We start from the raw sequence: 6527 nt of genomic DNA on the forward strand, positions 1-6527 counted from the left end.
TTCCATTTTCTGTACCTACTTGGTAGCTCAAAAACATCAGTGACTCCAGCTCTCAGGGCTCTGCTGCCCTCTACTGGCCTCTTCAGAAATAAAGCATGCACATGGTGCACAGCCTCTCTCTCTCTCTCTCTCTCTCTCTCTCTCTCTCTCTCTCTCCACACACACACACACACACACACACACACACACACACACACATATATATATATATATATATAATTTAATATTCTAAATGTCCCTATCCACACCAGGCATCCGTTATAACCTGTACTACCCACAGGAGGAAGATAGAGGAAACAAGACTTAGATTCTAGTCCTCATTTTCCAACTTATTCTCCATTATCTAATCCACCTGTGTTGCCTTCATAGCTTCCCATTTTACAATTTCTGTGTGCCTTTATCTACCTAGTTAAGTGTTTTGAAACGTCATAAAATACCAGACAACGATATACCCAAAATCAGGACAGTTTGCACATATGTTGAGGGATAATCCTCCAGGATGACTTAATCATGAAGAAGATGGCTGTGCTGGGAAACGTGAATATCCTAATCAAGTGTGGTTTACTCCAGCTACTCCCAGAGAAATCAGTAAGTGCTCCTTGTCTAACCAGGGAACAATTAGGTAAAGTAGTGTCAAGATTAGAGAGAGAGCAGTCAGTCTGGGTAGCTCAGGTCTGTAATCCCACCTTCTGAGGCAAGACCATCAATTTGAAGTCCTGCTTGGGCTGTCTGATCTCAAGAAAGCAACGTGAAAGGGTTAATGATACAGGTTGGTGGAAGTCTGTTTGCCTAGTAAGCATTGGGAACTTCAAGTCAACCTTCAGAATAATAGAAGATAGATAGATAGATAGATAGATAGATAGATAGATAGATAGATAGATAGATATAGATACATAGATAGATACATAGATACATAGATAGATACATATAGATACATAGATACATAGATACATAGATGTAGGGCTCTGGTGCCTGGTGCATTTCATGGTGATCTTTTGCCCTGCTAGATGCAGGCGTTGGGGCGAGGCAGAGAGAACTTGGACAGGGAGGGGGAACAGCTTTGGTCCTTCTCCTTTCTTCTACCACCACATGGTGCTGAGCTCACCGTGCTGAGCCAGCAGGATACTGACTAGCTGGAGAGGGGTGTAGGGGAGCTTCTGGCAGCGATTTAGGGAGAGCAGATCTCTTCCCCAAGCAGCAGTGCTACAGCTCTTATGACAGAAGCTCTCACACAATGGAATAATTCCTGCACACCTTTAATTCTGAACACAACACTTAAATACAGTTTTTTGGATGGGTCAGTGTCTGACTTCCTATTGGTTTGGCCTGAGAGCGCGGGAAGACCTTATCTACATATAAGGAGGTGTGGTCTGATGTCTGATTTGTCTTGAGCCTATGTGGCCTGTGGTCACAGGCTTACCTGGGGAGGAGGGACTTGAGACATTGTCCTATGTGACTGGTCTGACTCAAACCTCTCTACAGGGGTCTTTGGGGGTGCAGTTATGTGGGGTCCTGATATCCTGAAAGATTGAGAATGCACCTGCTATCCCTTTTAGGGTCCCCCAGGGATTCAACCTATCTCGACCAAGAATCAGGGTACCGATCACTACCTACTGCCCCACACATAGATAGATGGGTGGATGGATGGATGGGTGGATGGATAAGATAGATAGATAGGGACTGAAGAGATGGCTCTGCAGTGAAGAATATACTGTTCTTGCAAAAGACCTTTGTTTGGTTCCACTCACCTATATCAGGTGACTGATAACTACGTGCAACTCCAGTTCTAGTAGACCCAACACCCTGTTCTGTCACTCACGGGTACTGATGCACATGGTGCACCCGTTGACACCCAGGCATGGATGCCTATATGAAATAAATATTTAACTAAATATATAAATAAATGAGGTTGGGTTGTAGCTCAGTAATGGAATGTCTTCTGGTTCATCTGTACTACTGTAAGAGAAAAATCATGACAGTAAGAAAAGCGTCAAGATGGGACTCAATAGCAACGGCACAAAGATGAGAGCTGCTTAATAAGGGATGGGAACAATAATCAGATAAACAAATGACAAGGAAAAACAGACGTGCAGACAGGTTTGACATAACAGCTATCAGCAGAGGTCTTCAGCTGCTGAGAGGGTTAGAATGGAGCCAACCCAGGATGCCAATTTTCTATTTATTTCATCATGAACACGTGTTGTCATAGTTCCTCTCTTTAAAAACTTAGCAGTCTCCCCTTGCCAGGTCTACTTAATTATAAATGTCTTTAAAGAAAATGGAAAACTTTGACTACCCCTATGTACCTGAATAAAAGTCTCACCATTAACCCTCTGGATCCCCTGTCAGTTCTTGTCTTGGAGAACACACAGAGGAAGCAACACTCTTAATTTAACTTTCCTCTCTTGGGAAACCTATGTCTATTAAGTAATTTTTGACATCAGGAGAGCCAAAGTTGAAAGACTGTTCATATTAATAGAGCAAGTTTCTGGAAAAACTATGTTATTACATTCTCAAGGTAATATTGCAAAAGAGATTTAACTGAAAACTTAAAATATGAATGTTTTACATATTTCTATTGTGTAAAAGAAATCCAAGGATATTTGATAGTTGATATAGTGACACCAGTCATCAATGGTATAGGATCACTCTGCCCTTGAGCTTCCTATCAGATGTTTGAGGATTAGTACAGGCTTTCAGTGTTAGTACAAGGTCAAAGATGGATGCATGATACACACCATGCAGAGAGCAGAAATGGGGTAAGGAAAAAGCCCTGCCTCCTTCGGCAGAGATGCAATTAGCTGAATACACTCCCATTGAACATACTTCCAAAAGTGTCAAATCTATAGTTCATTGGTTATAGACCTCTGTGATATCTGCAATTAGGAAAGGCAGAGAAAATTGTGTGTGGTCCTTTCTTTATTTTTATGCATATCCTCACGATGCAGGTCAAGCAAGTAGGCTACCCTGAGGTGATCCAGCTGGTCATGTCCTTCCCTTACATCGAAGGCCGAAGATAGTCTCTTTTCACATTTCTCTTCCTTTTTCTCTACGTGCAGACAGAAATAATGATCCAAAAATAAATACAATGATAAAAGCCTGTTAGAGCAGTGAATGTCTGTACTTCCAACCACTGTAAAGGTAAAGGCCATCGGCCCATGAGTTGAAGGCGAGACTAAGTTACATAGCAAGGTCTTCCTTCATTGGACTGGAGCATATTGCATACCATGCCCCAGATCAATTCCCAACACAAGACACATACATAAACAACGTAAAGACACAGAAAGAATGGGAAAAATAGGATTTCATGTTTTAATTCAATTATATATTCCCCTAAAAGCAGTTATTACAGTTTGTTGTTGATTTTTCTAAAACAATATCTTCGTGTTTTTATTAACGTTAAATCAAAAGTGATGCCATTGACAGGTTTTTATTGCCTCTGTGTGTAGGGTGATGTCATACAGCTGAAGATAGAACGAGGTCTGTCATGGGATGAGGAGAAAGGATGGGTGGGAGAAAAATTTGAGGGAAGAGGAGGAGACTGGAACGGAAGGAGACTGGAGGAAGAAGCCGCCGAGAGAACATGGAGGTGGATGTTAAGATTCCACTCTTATTTGTTATGAATGCTCTTAAAGGATGGATGTGCACAGGGCTTTATATGTTTAAGTGGTAATTATATCTTATCAATTGGATCAGAGGTTATTGTATTATGTGTTCTTTCTTGTGGCAAATTAAGTTTAAGAGAGTATGTGGTGGCTGGGACACTAAGCCACCATGGAATTAAGATGTATATTTCTGGCATGGTGGCAGCCTGCCTTGAGAACTGGATGGGTAGAGAGATTGTTGCCAGGCTCGAAAGAGGCTATTGACAGTGTGATATGGGATGGAGCAAAGCGGGTGAGAGGTTTTGCTGACTGAGATTGAGATATCTAGCAGATATCTTGGGGCACTGCAGTGCCAGACCTAGTAGGGGTAAAAGACACTAGTTGACTATGTTAGTAAGCAAATTAATCTTTCATCCTATACATATTTTTAAACATCTATAAGAATAACCATTTATGTATTGGTTGCTCTTTGTGATCAAGATGACTGGGATCGGAGTCACTGAGAAGACATATTTCTGGGCCTGTCTGTGTTTCCAGAAGGTGAACTGAGGAGTTAAGACTCATCCTATGGGCTGGGGTCTGAGACAACTTAAAAGAAACAAGTGAACTTAGCAGTACCCTTCATCTCTTTCTGCTTACTTATTGAGGGAAGAAGCCAACTGCCTCATGCTCAATGAGCCAAAGTAAACCCTTCCTTATTTAAGTTGTTTCTTGTGTTTGATATTTTGTCACAGCAACAAGAAAAAAATGAGTAGTGATGTTTGCTGTTGTCTTCATGTTTTGACATCACAGTGAATGAGATCATTGGTGGATTGAAGAAAAATGTCTGCTAGCTATGTATTAGTGGTAGAGGCTCACTCCTTACAACTACCCTGGGAGGAAAAGTCACATTTATTTCCACATCTACAGAGATTAAAATCTTTGCATGCAAAGGCTTCAGGTTCTGTATTCAGGTGAGTCAAGATCCATTCATCTCACCTTGACTTGTTTAACCATTTTTAGAGATTTGCAGTGATATATAACTACAGAAGAGCACTCATTAGTCAAGCACGCATTGCAATAACGTTATAGAGATTTCTCTGTTGCAGCTGCAAGGGTCATCTGAAACACCAGTGGAGCGGGCAGTTGTATTCAGAGATACTCCGGGGAATCCCACCCAATGATAGAGAGAATCCAGATACACCCTCCTACACACACACACACACACACACACACACACACACACACACACAGGAAATGAAGGAGAAGCACATGTGAGTAGGACCAAGAACTCCAAAAATTGCTGTGACAACTCTGGAGAACTCTGCCTTCCAGCTACCTACTGCTCTGTTGAAAGGGATAGCCAGAATCCTGGAAGCTGTGAAGAGTTTGGAGGATGAGCCTATTCAACTTTGGCCATTTACTCTTCCTTCCCAAGAGCTTGGATCTTCCCATCTCAGCCTTCAGTCGCCAGGTCCAGGAGCCCTGGAGGTGTGCCTTGGGAAGCCTTGGTTACACAACCATTTTTGGAACACACTCTAATGAGCACTGGCAGTTTCCCTTTTCCTCTTTACAATTAGATCTGGTATTATCATGAGCGACTAGGTTTCATTCCTGTACTCTTCTCCAGTTAATCAATGCTTCCCACAATGAAGGGATACACTTTTCTTATCCTCACCTCCAGGTCTCAGTGTAGCTAGTGCAATGGATGAGTTAAGAAAACACATTAACCATTGCCTGGTACAGGTAATAAATGTTAGCCATCCCTGCCATGACAGACAGTGTTTAATATACATACTGGACATTTAATAAATGTGTTGGCGTGTAATTCCTTCCTGTATTTGATTTTAATGGCTGATATCTTGCTCCCATTATTTCTTTACTTAAACTGGTGAGAAAGTTAGATATATTTACAAAACGTATTAAATAAAAAGGAAACTAAAGAAATAGAGCATCGATTCTATAAAATCTCACAAACTAGGGCTGGAGAGATGGCTCAGTGGTGAAGAGCACTGGCTGCTATTCCAGAGGGCAGGGGATCAATCCACAGCACCCACATGGCAGCTCACAACAATCTGTAAGTCCAGTTTCAGTGGAGCCAACATCTTCACACAGACATAAATGCAGGCAAAATAACAATGCACATGAAATAAAAATGAATCTTTTTAAAAAAAAAACCCACAAACTAATGACTTGCAAAATTACAAGACATTCAACAGAACACACTTCTCATTTGATATCATGGCCATTTTTTTTCTTCAAAAGAAAGGGGGTATCTTGTCAATCATCACAAAATTCTATTTTGCCCTGAAGTTGAGTATAAGCCCAACACATGCTGTATAAGCACTCTGCCATTGAACCGCACCTCCAGCCCCAATTACAAAACTTAAAAAAAGAGACTTTTAAAAACTCAATATGAAGTCACATTACATTTCCCAAACTAGTCTCAAGCAACTGAGCTTACGCTACCCTCTCACGTCATCTCTCGGAGGCCGAGGGGCCGTAGCGGGGGGGGGGGGGCTGTTATGGTTGTCTTGGCCCAATAAATTTAGTATCTGTATACCAGGATATTTATTTGGGTCTGTGTGATTTTTAACTGATAGGCCTCAGAAACTAAAAAGAAACGATCCAAATCATTCCTGATGGTAACCGTTGATAAACATTTTCAGAAGTCAATTTGATGGAGACAAATCTAAAAGTTAGAAGCTTTAGGAACTGCAGTTTTGGTCAATCCCAGTCACTAAGTAACCTTGGTCATTCCATTTCATGACCTAACTCCCTTCTCTACAAAACCTCGATCCTGGTATGATGCTTGCTTACTTGCTTGCAGTGTTTAGAGTTACTTGTTTTCCTAACTTCTAATGTATATAAGTGAATGTATGTATGTATTCTACATGTGTGCTTGGTGCCTGAGAAAATCAGGAGAGGGCTTCAGATCCCCTA

The sequence above is a fragment of the Rattus norvegicus genome, chromosome 9, assembly GCF_036323735.1.
Source record: "Rattus norvegicus strain BN/NHsdMcwi chromosome 9, GRCr8, whole genome shotgun sequence".
Classification (NCBI taxonomy): Eukaryota; Metazoa; Chordata; class Mammalia; order Rodentia; family Muridae; genus Rattus; species Rattus norvegicus.